The sequence below is a fragment of the Rana temporaria genome, chromosome 1 (genome assembly GCF_905171775.1).
Source record: "Rana temporaria chromosome 1, aRanTem1.1, whole genome shotgun sequence".
Lineage (NCBI taxonomy): Eukaryota > Metazoa > Chordata > Amphibia > Anura > Ranidae > Rana > Rana temporaria.
In genome coordinates this window covers 120,909,201-120,927,625 of record NC_053489.1, presented here as the reverse complement: position 1 = coordinate 120,927,625, position 18,425 = coordinate 120,909,201, and the positions used below count along the sequence as shown (strand labels likewise).

Sequence of the window (18,425 nt, the reverse complement as noted above, 5' to 3'; positions counted from 1 at the left end):
GAAAAAAGGTGCTGAAAGCGGTACCATTATTTGCAAGGAAATTTGGCGTTTTATATTGTAGGCCTGTAATTCTTAGAAATAACTCACTTAAATCTGACCAAACAAGAGTCTAGTAGGCATCCCGGGTATGACATTTTTTTAAAACAAAATTATAACTTATAATATAATAAATAATTATACATGATTATAACAAATAATAATATAATTATAATAAAAATTATTCAATAATGTAATCAACTCAAAATCACTGAAATTTGCTCAGTTGCAGAATTGTCGCTGTCATTACTTTTATTTTTTTATGACGAATTTCCTCACAAATCGCTATCGCACAATTCTGCAAGTGATTATAATTTATTATCGATGTTTTCTAGCTGCTCTAAAACCATTTTTGACATAAAGGGACACTTTTGGTTGCTATGGACAATCTACAGTTTGGCAGAAAGAACAGTTTTTATTATATAAAAGTACATGTAGGGCACTGGGCAGACCACTAGGGACAAGGGGGGTGTGTATTTTTTACATACAGTACTGTAATCTATAAGATTACAGTATACTGTATGTATTGTGTTTGTTTACCTTTTTGAATTTGGCGCCGTTCTCCGCTCCCGTGCGTCGTAACGTCGCAGGGAACGAAGATCGGCGGCACACAGGGGCACTGTGTGAATCGAGCGAGGTCCCGCTCGCTCACACAGCGCGGGGGCATCGCTGGATCCAGGGACAAGGTAAGTAAACCAAGCCTGTGGATTCAGCGAGGCGAGCCCGAGTCTGACTCGGGGTTACCAATCCTAGCCCAAAAATCTCACCCCGAGTCAGACTCGGTAATACCGACAGGGGGGTTAAATAAGAATGTTTGGATACCACCTAAATTTAGAAAAATGGGCATGAGCACACACAGTATAACAAAGAATGTATTTAAAATATGGGACACACTATATAGGCTGGAAAAATGGGAATATAACTCCCCATTAATCCCATCAGCAGGCACAATTTTTTTTCCACCAGGCTGAAAGCATTTGGGTACTAAAAAATTAGGGGAACTAGTTACACAAGGAAAAATAAGGCCAAAAAATGATTTTCAAACACTAGAAGGAGTTCAACATTTTAGTGAATGGGAGTACTTACAATTAAAGCACTTTGTGAGCACTTTACCACAGCCGATAAGAGATGACAAAACATTAAACTCAATAAAAAAGCTATGTTCCATTGGAAAGCCATTAAAACATGGAATAGCATTACTATACGGTATATTAGGGGATATTAACTGACTTAGAGACGCAGGGAACACTGACATGTGTAGAAAAGTGGGGACAAGACATTGGGAGTTAGAGGATCCACAAATGATAGGTGCAGTGTTCAACTATGCCACTGACATCACTACAATTGAGACAAACTATAAATGTATGGTCCGCTGGCATTTGACCCCTGAGAGAATGAATAAAATACACCCAAATAACTCTGCTTTGTGTTGGAGGGAATGTAATCAAGTAGGAACGGCAATGCACATATGGTGGGACTGCCCGACAATACAAGAGTATTGGGAAGAGGTATTAGAATATATAGAAGAAATAACAGGTGAAAAGATCCCACGGAATCCCTTGGCCTGTTGTTCCACGGAACATACAGGCCAAAAAAACAGTATGGACTGACTCTGGTACCGGTGTTGTTGAATGCAGCGAAGGGCCTAATTCCAAAAAACTGGCTACACCTACAGAGGCCATCCATAAAAGAGTGGATACATCGAGTTGATTATATAGCAGAAATTGAATATTTGGGGCGAGGAGAACTTGTAGGAGAGGTAAGATGCAGAACAATCTGGGAGAAATGGAGAGCTTTCAAAACATCAGAAAAATGTGTACAGGCATTGATAGAAACAGACAGGTGAGATATAGTTATAAACAAAGAACTTAAACCTAAAACGGAGACTGACAGAACCGAAGGGAGGTGGGGGGGTGGAGAGGGGTGGGTTAGGACTAGGGGGGAATAAATGAAAGAAAGAAGGGTAGCACCTTAGGGGCGGGATCTCCTTGTCGTAATGACAGTTATAAATAATAATGTTTATTCATTTAATGAATGACCTTTTTCTTGGTGTATATATAAGAAAGAAAAGAAACATAGAATAAAAAAAAAAAAAAAAAAAAAAAAAAAATGGATAAACCACAAGTGATGCGAAGCCACAGAGGAGACCCGATGGGCGGAGTAACCGTGAGCGTGTCTCGCTGTCCTTTGTTTTATTTGGTTGAGCCTGATGTGGAAGGAAAAAAAAAAAAAAGAAGGCGGTTACTGATTTTATAAAAACATTCAGTATTTTTTCTGACTACATACTAAATATGTTCCAAGGAGTTTTACAATGGCAAATTCTCTTTATGCCATAAACATATCAATACTAAGAAACACCATACTTTATGTGTCCTATGTGAACTTTTATCAAGCCTACATAGAATTAATGATCATTAGATGTGGACAGATATCATTTACATGAGTAGATATTGCAGGACACTTTGTTAGATGCCAGCTAAAGCTTTTAAATGTTATTTTGCATGTACAAAAATCAGCCATTCACATTGACCTTGCTTATTTTATGTCATCCGGGGAAAAAGTAATATTAAAGCTGCAACAACTTAATTAATCAAAGACACAAACATTGTTTAAAGTGTATCATAAAGTAAAAATCCCACTGTGTCTAGCGGAGTTAAAAATAAATGTATTCACTTATGTTGTCAGGGAGTATTTAAAGCCAGTCTTTAAAAGAAATACACAGACAGACTTGTGGCGCAGATTTATATGCATACCCATGTCCCTGGGTGCACTGGATGTTAATGTTTCACAAAGTCAAGAAAAGTTCATCCTGTGATCAAGGTTTCTGGATGTTTTCCAAGAAGATGTCATTCACAAGGATTGTGTTAAATATACAAAGGCTGAGACTTCAATTCCTACCCATGTGCCTGTCTACCCACATGGACTTTGAAGAGTCATTGGTGCTGATTCACTTCGTGGCTGCTTGTTGTCTGTTGGCATTATGCTGTAAAACATATGACAGATGATACATTTCTTTATAAATTTTATAAAGTTTGAAACCTTTTTTTTCAGTTTTACTGTGTTGTTTAGGATGACAATATCAGAAGGTATAACTGATAACAATTTTCATATTTAACTCTTTACATCAAGGCTCTAAAAGTCTGCAATTCTTATAGGCATAATGTAAACCCATCATAACATTAAGAATATTAAAAGAGACCAAACAGGCAAAGGACACACACACTGCCGGGTTTCTTCAAAGCTTTTTAAATACATTTTTTTAGTACCTTGGGAGCCCTTGATTATAAGATTGCTCAATACACCAAAAAGTTTTTTAAGCTTGCGGTCAGAATTCTAATACATTTTTATCTGGAATGCATGTCCTTTTCTTTGGTTATAAGGAGCACTTTTTTTTATTGTTACATTGTATAAGTGTAAGTGATCAGCTATCAATACAAAAGGAAAATAAATCTATCTATCTACCTATATCTACATACACATATATATATATATATATATATATATATATATATATATATATATATATATATATATATATATATATATATATATATATATACACACACATATAAGTAAAAACGTATTGGGATGCCTACCTTTACACGCCTACCTTTACACGCCTGCCTTTACATGCACATGAACTTTATTGGCATTCCAGGACCTGTCAAGTTCCTCTACCCCAAACTCACTCATCCATGTCTTTATGGACCTTGCATTGTACACTAGTCCAAATCATTGTGGAGGGGGGATTATGGTGTAGTGTTGTTTTTCAAGGGGTTGGGCTTGGCCCCTTAGTTCCAACTAGACTAACTCTTGAGGTATTAGCATACCAAGACATTTTGGACAATTTCATGCGCCCAACTTTGTGTGAACAGTTTGGGGATGGCCCCTTCCTGATCCAACGTGGCTGCGCACTAGTGCACAAGACAAAGTTCCATAAAGACATAGATGAGCGAGTTTGGGGTGGAGCACCTTGACTGGCCTGCACAGAGTGTTGACCTCAACCTGATAGAATACTTTGTAGATGGATTATATCAGAGACTGCGAGCCAGGCCTTCTTGTCCAACATCAGAGCCCGACCTCGCAAATGTGCTTTCTGAAAAAATGGTAAACAATTCCCACACTTCTAAACCTTGTGGACAGCCTCCCCAGAAGAATTGAAGCTGTTATAGCTGCAAATGGTGGATCCACTCAATATTGAACCCTACGAACTAAGACTGGGATGCGGTTAAAGTTCATGTGCGTGTAAAGGCAGGCGTCCCAATATTTTTGACAATATAGTGTATATTTATTTATTTATGTATCTACATAGACAACATGACTGCCATATTTGCTCAAAGTGCCTGTTTGGCAGTGTTGAAGATAGCCAACAACCCTTATGGCACCAGCCTCTTACACCAGGGATGCAAGTTGCTATCCCCAGTTTTAGTCATTCCTTCAGGAGCAATATTTCCTTCAAAATGGTTGTCATGTATTAATAGAGATGGTAATGTGTAGTAACATGTCTACCCTCTAATAAAGTAAAACAAATGAATCATCATGGCTGCACCAAATGCATTTTTCCACAATCCTCTGTTTTGGTTAGCACTGATCATATACTGTATTCTTCAGATATGAGTTACTCCCTGTTGCCTGTTTTCAAGGTCTAAAGTAGCCAGCACTTCTCAAAAGCAAATGCAATATCTTTATGTATGTCTTGTATACAAATATTTGTTTATGTCTTAAAACGTAATATATTTTGAAAAGGCTTTGCAATACTTAATCTAAGCTAATAAAGGTGGCGAGAGATTGCATATTAAAACTTGTCATTGGTCGCAAATCCAGCAAAAATTCTGTTAGGGAATAATAGGGGTAAAATTATCAGAGACAAAAGTAATAAGACATTTCTACAACTGTGTCTGGCAAAGTTCAAGGCTAAAAATCTAAATGAACTAAAAGCTAGAATACTATGGAATACTTTTTGTATTAGGTTGTCCAAAAAAAAAAAAACAGAAACACTTTTAAGAGTCTTTTGGCATTGTGTAGGCAAGACATAGTACATCAACTTTGAACTTAGCCACGGGCATGCCTCAGTCCAGGACACAGTGAGAAAAGCAAACAGCAAATGAATATAACAGCATTCAGCTCCAATTGCATAATGCCGATGAACTATCGCTATCTCAGCATTTAAAGCTTCTCGTGGCACAACTATGGCGGAGATAGAAAATGAGAAAGTGTTAAATTCATAGACCTCATAAAATTATTGCAACACCTGGAATTATATTTTACAGAAATACATTACATTTTACAATCACTTATCCTGACTTGAGCAAGCAAGACTCATTCATTCATTTTCTAGGACACAGACAGCGAAATTCACACGGATAAGGTAAAAATGTTTAATGTAACATAAGAGTTGCCATTACCACTTAGCTGTGTTTTGGGCAGCAGCCGAGATTGAAATTTAAAGCAAAGCAAGAGCGTGTACTGTACAGCTTCTAGTGCTAGGCTGGAAGCTTTGTCACACTAGTGCAATGAAGCACACTACTGTCTTTCATAGGATATGCATTCATCTAGTTCTGGTGCTTTATGAGGGAGGGGAAAGGAGGGATATGGAAGTGTAAGACATGAAAGAGAGAGAAGATAGCAAAGAGGAAAAACTGGGTGACAATTAAAAAAATTGAAAAAGAGAAAAGACAGGTGTAAGCAATAAAGTACAGGAAATAAAAGATATATCCACTGTTCTCCAATGAGCACTATTCGTGGTTCTATTAGAAACTACCGTATTTATTGGCGTATAACACGCACAGGCGTATAACACGCACCCTAACTTTAAGAGTGAAGTTTCAGGAAAAAAACTTTCCACAGCCCCCTCCGTATAACACGCATGCACAGTTTACCCTCTATTTTCAGGGTAAAAAAGTGAGTGTTATACATCAATAAATACAGTATTTCCCTTAGTCACATGGTGAAAATGTGTCCACTGAGGGGCCCAGGAACCAATAGCCACCACTATTAATATCATGTTTTTGTTCTTTCTTGTTGTACTGATAATTGCACTGAAATAACATCTGCAATGACACATTTTAAGCATTGCCATCCCCTGGTTTTCTTACTTATCAAGCCAAACTTTCAAAATTTTCTTTAAAGTGATTGTAAAAATATATATATATTTTTAAAATAACAAACATGTTATAGAACAGGAAATAAAGCTGTGCTACAGTGGCACAGCTTTATTTCTTGTTCTATTTTGGCTCTGTGTATTGCACGCAAGCTGCTGCCTTTATTTTTATTTTTCGTTTATTGTATTTTTAATTTTGTATTGTTTATTTGTAATTAGTGCAACTTTCTGTTTTTTCCTTCAACAAACATGTTATACTTACCTCCGCTGTGCAGCTTGTTTTGGCAGCTGTCTCGGCTCCTCACCGCATCAGCTAACCCCCCTAGGAAGCGCTTTCCCAAGGCGGAGTCCTGTATCCGGCGTCCATTGCCGCCAACTACAGGACTCGGCCCCGCCCACCGACCATCGCATCATTGGAGTTGATTAACAGCAGCACGAGCCAATGGTTGCGATACTATCAATCTATCCAATGAAGAGCTTAGAAGAGTCGAGAAGACAGGGCCGTGATCAAGAGCGTTCTCAACGCAGGACTTTCGAGGGCTCAGGTAAGTAAACCTGGGGGCCTGTAATCGTCAGATGTTTTTTCACCTTAATGCATAGGATGCAGTAAGGTGAAAAAGCATGAACCTTTACAACCCTGTTAATGTTGTTTCATCTTTCATTTTCTATCACCCCTTATTATTGGTTTTTCTAGGTGCTCAGTGTTTGGCCCACTACTTTCCACACGGATCTCTTTATTTGGTGTCCAATACCATCAGTATGCAGATGACACTTACTATCTAAATAATTGTTTTTCAACTTATGAGCTAAAGAGGGCCTCAAATGCAACTCCTGACATCACCAAAGTTCAATATATGTACTGCTCGAGAGGTCTGTCAGACACTGCATACCTAATAGAGAAAATGAGGGTCAGAGAGTGTGCACATGTTACATATTTGGCTGGGAATATGCTGCAGAAGATAATATGAAACTAGGAACATGGTACATGAGACTAGTAGAGATCAGTGCTATATTACCCTGATCGATTTTTCTACTACACATTGCTGAGGCCGCAGGTTGGGCACCAGGAATCTAAATACTCTTGATTTCTCCTGTTGCCTATCAACCTGTTCAGTATGAATGGCTAAGAGGTCCCTAAAACTCAGATTTGGTAAAACAAAGCTAATTATATTTTCTTCTTTACCAATGGAAATACAATTGTATATTTCTCTTTCTGTAAATGACAGCATCATACTACTTACCTCACAAATTCATGTCACTGTTAATTCTGCCATAACCATCACTACTAACATTTTAAACATCTCCAAATCCTACTGCTTATCCCTTCCTAACTTAATAGACCAATGTTCATTGCCATGTCCTCATTATCTCTTAAAGCTAATCTCACATGAATACTGAGAGGAACAAGGCTTACCTATTACGTCTTCCACTCCTCCTCTGCTCTCTCCCTCTGTCAGTCTTTTCACTAGATTCCAGTCAAAATAAGAATAAAGTTATTTTGCTTTGCCCTCAATGATTTTTACCACTCAAATTCTGTTCTTTTTAAACCACCACTCTTCCATTGACTGTTCAACTTTTTTATCTCCACTCTTCCATTGACTCACTAATGTCATCATAAACACCATGCAATGATTTTTCTAGTGCAGCCCTCAATTCCTGGATTTTTTTTTATCTCATCCTATTAGACTAGCCCAACCATCATTTATTTCCAGTCCTTCAAAACTCTACTACTGTACTCCAGCCATTCATCACTATTTAACTAACTTAAATCACTAGCACTCATTGCAATGTTCCCTGTTATATCTCGGGTCTCCTCACTTCTTAGAATGTAAACCCATATAAGAAGGGTTATCTTCTCCTATGGCATTATGAACCTTTTTTTGTCCATTATTTGCCACTCCTATATTATTTAATGTACAGCACATAATATGTTGGTGCTTTATACTTAAAGTAGAAGTCCGGACAAAACTAAACTTAAACCTGCATGCACCCCTATTATGAGCCCTATACCAACTATCCTGTGAAGGAAAGATGCTCATACTTAGACAAATGCAATTTGTTTAGTTCCACATTTTTTTTTACGATACTCCACAGATTTGTTAATTCGGAAATATTCAAATTAACGGAACGCCGTTTAACAAATTTTTCTGAAAATTCATAAATTCAAAAATTCGGAAATTTGAAAATTCAAAAATTCGGAAATTTGAAAAGAGAAACAAAAATCTGAAATTATTACACACGATTTATATAGCACCAACAGTTTACGCAATGATTTACATAATAAATAACCAACTGAAATATTAACCAACTAATTAATAATAATAACTATAAACTGTAACTAGTTAATTATAGTTATTGGAATTTACTTTCAAATTTGGCTGATAGTGAACGTAACGGATACGAATTCATCAGAAGTTACAAATTATCCAAAAGAATGAATGCTGTATCCAAACGAATGGAACATAAGTTAATAATAATAAATAATAATAAAAACGTTTTATTATTATCTTATATTTATTATTAATTTGTTACTTTCCATTCATTTAGATGCAGCATTCGTTATTTTGAATTATTCTAGATTGTATGCTCTAACAAGCAGGGCCCTCTGATTCCTCCAGTATCCAAACTGTTGTCGCTATATAAATCCTGTATAATAATAATAATAATAATTTGTAACTTTGGATAAATTTGTATTTGCTACATTCATAAGCAGCCACTTTTGAAAGGAAATTCCAATAACTGTAATGTAATAGTTTATTATTAACTATTCATTATTATTAGGATTTTCAAATGTTCTAATTTACAGATTTCCGAATGTCTGAGTTTTTAAATTTCTAAATACTGAATCTAAACGAATGGAACATAACAAATAAGTTACAAATTAATTTGACTGAAAAAAAAAACGAACATATTTTCTAGCAGTGCACACATCTACTTATACTTACCTAACCTAATGGTGTTCCAGTCTGGTCACTTGATCTGCACAGCTGCTGGCTTCAAAAGGAAAGGAGAAAGCAGTGACAATGGCTGCAGAGCCTGGACGGAGACATCGCCCATAGACTTACTATGGGGTGACCGTTCTTGGCTGTCCCTCCTTTCCATTTCAGCTGGCACTGGAAGCTGATCATGTGACCAGACTGAAGGGCCCTTAGATCAAGTAAGTATAAGCATTTGTGTCCTTGTACCAGAATATTGGCACTTCTGTAAATGGTGTTAGATAGATACAGTATGCATACATTTAAACTACCCCTGGATTTGTAAATGGGTCTACCTAAAATGTCTAAATTTTAGCAGTTGATGGTCCCATCTAGATCAGAGTTGGCCATCCATGGTAATGAGCAAATCTGACATATGAACAGGCTGAATGGTTGCCAACTTTTCAGGGTTTTGAAAGGCAAATATAGACAGTGACATGGTCATGAATCACTGCATCCTTTATAACACTTGGCTTCAAAACTCCAAATCAGCCCATACACTGGAAGATTATCAATAGAGAATGTATCCAAAATGTGTTATATTTTTTTCATAATTATCTAAGAGTTTAATGGTATAGCAATGCTCTCTAAAAACAACAGTAGGAACCACAAATTCCTCCGACAAGACATTTCAGTTAATAATAATAAATTCTATAATGTGCCTCATTTGCAATGCTCCTTGTAACTTTAATTTTAAAACACTTCTAAAATAATGTGCATAGAAGGTGAATATGCTACCATGACCACACCTGAATACATACCTTGTTTATTCCATTCTGTGGTACTTCAAAGTTATGATCTTTACATTATTTATTAAGTACAATCTTGTTGCATTTAAATATGCATGCTAAGTTATGTTCATGGTTACTTCTAAATTTGATACTAAATCAGATTTGCTATCAAATGCTTTAGAATAATGACCCTAAATTGTTTGCCTAATAATATGGCACTTACAAGATAAAAAAATCAAATCACTGATGTCATGAAAATGCTGAGTAAGGGTAATCTGTTCCCCAGCATTCCATGCAAAAGTGAAACTGCAGCCTAGGGAAAGAAGAGCCTGTGCTTCTAGCAGGATAGGAAACTTTAACTGCTTGCCGACCATGCCAGGCCGATATACGTCTGCAGAATGGCACGGCTGAATGGCAATTTTGCGCCGTGCTCGTGCCCCTGCCGCAAGCTCCGTGCCCGTGGGACCCGCGGACTCGATGTCTGCCAGTGTCCCACGATCGGAGCTGCAGAACAGGGGGATGCCTGTGTAAACAAGGCATTTCCCTGTTCTCCCTTGTGACAGGACACTGATCTACTGCTCCCTGTCATCGGGAGCAGTGATCAGTGTCATGTCACTGGTAGCCCAGTCCCCACACAGTTAGAATCACTCCCTTAGACACACGTAACCCCTTACTCGCCCCCTAGTGGTTAACCCCGTTCCTGCCAGTGTCATTTACACAGTAATAAGTCAATTTTTATAGCACTGATCGTTGTATAAATGACAATGGTCGCAAAATAGCGTCAAAAGTGTCCGATGTATCTGCCATAATGTCACAGTCATGATAAAAATCGCTGACGCAATAACTTTTGCGCAAACCAATCAATATACACTTATTGTGATTTGTTTTACAAAAAATATGTAGAAGAATACATATTGGCCTAAACTGAGAAAAAAAATGTTTTTTAGATGTTTTTGGGGGACATTTATTATAGCAAAAAGTAAAACATGTTTTTTTTTTCAAAATTGTCACTCTTTTTTTGATTATAGCGCAAAAAAAAAAAAAAAAAAACGCAGAGGTGGTCAAATACCACCAAAAGAAAGCTCTATTTGTGGGAAAAAAGGACATCAATTTTGTTTGGATGCAACGTCGCACGACAGCGCAATTGTCAGTTAAAGCGACGCAGTGATGAAAAAATGGCCCGGTCATTGGGCAGCCAAATCCTCTGGGGCTGAAGTGGTTAAAGCAGAACTCAAGGTTAATTTTCCAATTTGTAATCCAGCACCAAGTAAAAAAAAAAGCTTTAGCTGCAATGTTCACCTTCTCTCGGGCAGTGTCTCCAGCAGACTTACTACTTTATTTTTATTTTTTTACTGGAGTTCTGCTTTACCACTTAGAAATCCTAAAAATGTACATATAATGCATAACTGTCTGGCCTATAGACAAATAATGGCTGGGCAGGAGCTTTCCCGTTCTGGGTGGACATCATATGAAATCCTCCCAGGGCCATGCTACAGCATGATCTGTCAATCGCTGTGTCCACTGGACACAGTGTATAACAGATCAGTGTACCAGGCTGCTGCCGGTACCATGTGATCACTGTAACCAATCACAGCAGATCACATGAAAATTGTATGCAATGGATGGCTTCCATTCATGCAATTCATTGTGTACTATTGTGATGATCTCTGTGATTGGTCACTGCGATCACATGGTACAGGCATGGCTAATCACAGTCCATCTGTACCATGTGATGGTACAGATGGAAATGGTTCGAAATGGTTGATATTCACTGTTATAAGCATTCATAGTGTGTAAAGAAAAAGAAAAACTCCCGATCACCTCCCTAGAGTAGTACAGTCTTACTACGGTAACACTTTATTGCTCTGGTCACAGTATGTAAAAAAAAATCTTAAAAAAAAGAAAATTAAAAATATAAAAACATATACTTTAACATATTTTCACCAGTCATTCTCCCTGATAGTTAGTTATACAATGACGCTGTACTGCGCTGGTAACAGTATGTAAATATAAAATTGTGTAATCTTTCTTCATTTTCTGAAGAATTTGGGAAAAAAAAACTTCAACTTCAAACTTCAAAAACTTGCCATGCCTCTTACCAAATACCTTAGATCAGGGGTGCCCAACCTTTTGAAGAGCGGGGGCCACTTAAGAGACTTGGTAACCGGTCATGGGCCATAATGAGCGGAGCGAGCAGATGGCAGGTCTGTAATCACTCTGTATATGCAGAGTGGACACGGAAACAGCCCACTATACTGCGCTTTGCAATAGACTTCTAGTATATTCTGCAGGTTTGGTGCACTTTCAGAAAGCTTACCAAACTCAGGTAATAAAAGAAGTCTATGGCTCAGTGCAGGTAACCCGCAGGTGCACTGCTCTGCACCTACGGATCAGTTTGAAAGCAGCCCAGTAGCCACTGCAGAACAGATATGCCCATATATACACTGTGATTTTAGTAATACAACTGACCTTTAATAACAGTATTTTATTCCATCCCAGAGCAGGAGGTCGTAGGTCACATCAGAGTGATCTGCGGGCCACATGTGGCCCCCGGGCCACTGGTTGGGCACCCCTGCCTTAGATTGTCTACTTTTCAAAAAGGGGTCATTTTAAGGGGGGGGGAGCATTTGTACTTTTCTGGCATTTTCAGGCCTCAGAAAATGGGATAGACAGTCAGTATATCAGGACTGATCGATTTTTAGATTTATATACCATAATTTGCAGACTCTATAACTTTACTGCAGATTAAATAATATACACTGATACTGGTGGTCAGTGTACCCCCTTACTTTGATGGTCAGTATGTCCATTACATGGTGGTCTTAAACCTTACCACAGATCCCTTTGTGCATTATTTTGTGATTTAGTTAACAACAATTGCTCAGGTCCTAAAGGAGGAGGAGGAGATTTTTCCCCTGAAACGCTGTATCTGATGTTCTTAACCATTAAATGCTTAAAAAAGTCCTCAAAGTGAGATGAACTTTTGTACCAGGCACTCTTTCATACACATTCAAGAACCTTTCCCCTTACACTGGATCCCAGTATGCCCGCTTGCACTGCCGGTCAGTATGTTCCTTTATGTTGGTGGTCAGTGTGTTCTCCTTAATCTGGTGATCAATGTGCTTTTTTACTCTAGTGGTCAGTGTGCTCCCTTACTCTGGTGATCAGTGTGTCCCATTATCAGGGTCGACAGTGTGCCCCCTTCCCCTAATGGTCATTGGAGGACCCAGGGCAGACACATAGATTGTTAACAGACAGCAGAGCACTGCAGAGAGTGCGATACCTGGAACTACCAATGCCAAGCCAGCTCTATAGGGGAAGGTGATCCCACTGTGAACACTGTTAAGAAGTGGCCTGGTTGAAGGAAAGTTGCAGCCCGGCACTGGGCTGTAGCCCAGTACTTGAAAAATGTTGGTCCATTTTGTTTGTGTATGAGTGTCAGTGCAATTGTTTTAGGGACGTTAAAAAGTAAACTCTTCGGTGGGGGGGGGCCAGCTACTGTTGTGAATGCTTCTGTGATATTCATACAGTGATATCATATTATGAACATACATGCTTTGTCAACCACACAGAACATTACAGAATACAAAATACAAACATTCCTTGTTATAATATTTAAGGAAAAATAAAATTTTACAAAAACATATAACATATTGAGGGAATATATACAAAACTGGCGCCAGCAAAAAGCTGTTTGGGCATCCACCTTAGGGCACCTTTGGGATGGGGGGAAGGAACTGACAGAGCTTGAGGGGTCATACGGGTCACGACGGTGGCCCATGTGGCCTCCCTGTCATATTATGTTTTACACTGGAACAACAGTGGTAGCGGTATTTATAGGAACCAATCCCTGTATTTTCTTTCTGCAGCTGCTGAATGCCTGCCTCTCCCTTTCTCCATCCCACTGGCTGCAGGAGTAACATACAGGAGATTGGTTTCAGTATATGCCACCCCTCCTGTCCAGGTTCCACTTCCTTCTGCTGCCTGGACCCCCTGTGTGCTCCACTGGTTCCCCCACCCCTCGAGGTGCTGCTGGTTTTCCCTTGCTTTTCCTAATGAACAAAGGGAGTAATTGGCACTAATGAGTCATTGTGTTTATTATTAACTGAAGCTTAGTAAACTATGTTTCCATTTGTGAATGAACAGTGAGACAGTGAGGAGCTCTTCCTGTTCATTCATTCTGTGCAGCTAAGGGTGTCCTCAATCTCATTTGTTTCAAAGCGAGGCATCAGCAGTCTAAGGCCCCGTACACACGACCGAACATGTCCGCTGAAACTGGTCCGCGGACCAGTTTCAGCGGACATGTTCGGTCGTGTATACGGCCTATCGGACAGGTTTCCAGCGGACATTTGTCCAGCCGACCATTTCCAGCGGACAAAAATTTCTTAGCATGCTAAGAAACATGTCCGCTGGAAGCCTGTCCGTCGGACATGTTCGGTCGTCTGTACAGACTCACCGTACATGTCCGCTCGGCCGAAAGCCCTCACATGCGTCAAAGTGATTTGACGCATGCGTGGAAGCATTGACCTTCCAGGGCCGCGCACGTCGCCAAATAATCATCGCGGCGACGGCGCGGCAACGTCACCGCGTATCGTGTCCGCGCGGATTTCTGTTTGATTTCTGTGTGTACAACCATCAAACAGAAATCCGGCAGCAGACTGTCCGCTGAAAACGGTCCAACGGACCTTTTTCAGCAGACAGTCCGTCCGTGTGTACGAGGCCTAAGACCCAAAACAGGGCTGGTAAAGAAAATGCAAAACATATTAAAAATAAAACTGTAAAAAAAAAAAAAAAAATGGTAAAAAATAATATAGAAAGATAATATAAAAAGAAAAACCACTGGCCACTGCTCTACTGTTCCCTTCCTCTGCTCTACTGAGAAAGTCCACTGCCACACTGACGCTGTCCACTGCTCTACTGATATGTGCACTGCTTTACTGACATCATCCACTGTCTTGCTGGCATCATTTACAGCTCTATTGACACTGACATCATCCACTGCCCTACTGATACCATCCACTGCGTGAGGGTCAGAACAGAGGACACGAGAATGGTCAAAGCAGAGAACATGGGGAATTGCATTGTGGAGGGGAGGGATTGGCAGATCAATTTTTTTTTGAATATTTAGCAATTTGAATATTCAAAAATTTGTAAATTCGTAAATTCATAAATTTGAAAATTTTGAAATTCCTAAGTTTGGAAATTCGAAAATCCAAAAATTCGAAAATCTTAAATAATAACTAACTAATAATAAATAACTTTTAAATTGTAGGTATTGCCATTTTCTTTCAAATTTGTCTGTTAGTGAACGCAACAAATGCAAATTTGTCCAAAGTTACGAATTATCCAAAATAACGAATGCCGCATCTAAACAAGTGAGCCGGGTCACACTGGGGCGACTTGTGATCCGACTTCATGTCGCCTCAAGTCGTCCCAAGTCGTGCTGTAGAGAAAAACAATGGAAGTGAATGGGAGCGGTGTTAATACACACGACTCAAGGCGATCCGACTTCAGAAAAGGTTCCTGTACTACTTCAATCCGATTTGTAGGCGATTTGTACCCATTGATTTCAATGGAAATCGCCTCAGAAGTCGGATCTGTCTTAACTGAAGCGACTTTCCAGGAAGATAACATACATTTCTCAGGCAAATCTCTCCTGCCCCCCTCCCTCCCCCTCCCTCTCCCAGAGCTGATTGTTGTTTTATTGGCCACTGGAAAGTCTCCTGTCCTGGAGACGACTTCAAGTAGTGTTGTAAATCGCCCCAGATCGCCCTGTGGTTCATGCTCAAGTCGTGTCGGAGTCGCCTCTGAATGAAGCCCCTAGTGTGAATCGACTCTAACTAATTAATAATAATAGAATACAATAATAATAATAATAATAATAATAATAATAATAATAATAATAATAACAACTTTTTATCATTACTATTATTTATTATTAATTTGTTCCGTTTCCATTCGTTTAGATGCAGCATTCATTATTTCAGATAATTCGTAACTTTGGATAAATTTGTTACGTTCACTAACAGCCAAATTTGAAAGTAAATTGCAATACCTATAATTTATTAGTTAGTTATTATTAATTATTTAGCTAGTTAGTTATTCTTTCAAATTTTCAGATTTTCTTTCTTATTTTCGGGTATTTAGAATTTACACATTTTTGAATTTATGAATTGCGATCATTATGAATGACCCAAAAAACGAAAAAACAAACAAATTAAGTTAAAACAAAAACAAATTAATTTGCACCTTTGCCTATGTACATAAATATCCTTGCACCGGACCTGAATGTGTGTGTATATATATATATATATATATATATATATATATATATATATATATATATATATATATATATATATATATATATATATATATATATATATATATATATATATATATATATATATATATTCTGAAAACATGCAAAATACATGTGACAGTACCAAAATGCAGGGATAAAGTGTTTTGGGGAGGAGGGTTGCAAGGCGTGTAGATCTCTTGAAATGTGCATAAAGAATAAAGTAATACACACGTGATATAAAGGTAATAATCGAGAGCCAGAAGAGTTTGGTGTAAGGCCCCTTTCACACTGGGGCGGGGACGTGCGGTGGCGGCGCTATACCGTCGGAATTGCGGCAGTATTTGGCCGCTAGCGGTGTGATTTTAACCCCCGCTAGCGGCTGAAAAAGGGGATAATACTGCCCGCAGAGGCACATTGCCGCGGTATAGTCATGGTTTCCTATTGCTTTCAATGGGAAGGAGCGGTGGAGGAGCGGTTAACACACCGCTCCTCTCACCGCTCCAAAGATGATGCTAGCAGGACTTTTGGAGCGGTCCTGCTAGCGCACCGTTCTAGTGTGAAAGCCCTCAGGCTTTTACACTGGAGAAACAGCAGCCGCTGTTTCAGGTCAGTTTTCAGGCGCTATTTTTAGCGCAATAGCGCCTGCAGACCGCCTCTGTGAGAAAGGGGCCTAAGAGATGAGCTAGGTTTCAATTTTATAGTTCACGGGCAGTAAAAACATGTGTTCGCTGCCGCAAACCTGGGTGTACACATGCAAAAGTATTCCCTTTGTTTCACTTGGCCGGCTATATGCCTTCCCAACAAAACCCATTGAACTGAATGGGTCTGCAGAGCAACCGGTGGTGTAGATATTTAGGGGTTTAAACAGGTGGTGAGAAACTGACATAGGATTCTCCCTACCACATGTTAAAAGCCAGCCCTCCGAAAAGTGATTCACCTTGGATCGCTCTTCAGAAGGCAATGCATTTATAAATAAGCAGTAAAGGTGTGCAGCCAGCAAGATTATGTAATTTGTCTGAAATAGTACAGGCATGCCCCACTTTTAAATACACAATGGGGTTTATTTAGTAAAGCTGGAAAGTGCATAATCAGGCTCACTTCTAAATTAAAAACAATGAGCTTTCAGGATTTATTGCCAAAGATTAATTGAATAAGCTCATTGGTTTCTATGCAGAAGTGAGTCTGATTTTGCATTTTCCAGCTTCAGTAAATAAACCCCATTGTGTACTTAATAGTGGGGTATGCCTGTACATGACTGGGCAATATGCCTCCTAGAAGTGTCTTTTTCAGGAATCAGTGTTGACAATCAGAACATTTGAGAGTTTGTCAGAGAAAAGCTGCAACAAGGAAGGAGACCTGGATACAATAAAAATAGACAGCAACACAGGGTGACAGAAGCAGGTCAATTGCAGAGATAAGAACACATTTTGATGTATACTTTTGGAAGCTTTCCCTAAGGAGATGCACAAATATAAATCACATAAATCAAGTAAGTGTGAAAAATGATTGCAGTTGCCCCAAAATCCTAGTCTGTATGTGGCCCTTAGGGACTGGCTTGGACAAGTAAATTATCCTTATCTTTTGCTCTGATTATAAAATAAGTGTCTTTATCTTGTGGGTACTGGGATATGACAAGTGCTATGTCAAGCAGACTAATTGAAAACACATGCTTAGGAAACACCTGGCTGGAGGTGCTTTGAAGTGGATGGGCCTGCACTGTGTCACTAGACAGCGCTGTACATTTCACTTCAATGAGAGGGATTAGAAAAGCTGACAAGTTGGGAAACAATATATACAACAGTTCACCTTTGCTTACCACTGTTTGTTTGTGATTTAAACAAGACCAGATGCAAGCCAGTGCTTTCCTTTATCAGCTCAAATGTAAGTACCTATTAAGATTCTTGAGATAATTGAATGAACAGCTTTATTTATAGAAAAAAGAAACAGCGCAACAGTATAAAATTTAAATGTGTGCAAAACAATGTATACAAACTATAAATCAGTCCTAATTTACAAAGAAATAATATTTAAATGCTTGTGACACAACATTAATTTTAAAATTCTAGCATACAGGAAGCCAGTCCATCTAAAATGATCATCTCCATAGGGCACAACCTATTCTACTACTGGGCTTCTCTTTAACTTCCTTTGTGTATTATTAAAAATAAATATATACACTTTAAGTAGTTACTGCTTTTACATACTACCTTAAACACACTTTTCCTGTTTGAAACCACACATGTATCCTGAAACATGTATGTGTACATTATTCCGTCTAT

At 38.7% G+C, this 18,425-nt stretch overlaps 1 long non-coding RNA gene across 1 annotated transcript in view; it reads right to left on the bottom strand.

Moving 5' to 3' along the window:
• Positions 1-2,397: 2,397 nt before the first annotated feature.
• LOC120924816 overlaps positions 2,398-18,425 on the bottom strand; it is a 19,511-nt gene continuing 3,483 nt past the window's right edge. Inside the window, exons 2-3 of the long non-coding RNA XR_005746432.1 lie at positions 17,963-18,046; positions 2,398-3,019 (exon numbers count right to left, since the gene is read on the bottom strand). This is a non-coding gene — a long non-coding RNA (uncharacterized LOC120924816). The remainder of the gene's footprint in view (positions 3,020-17,962; positions 18,047-18,425) is intronic.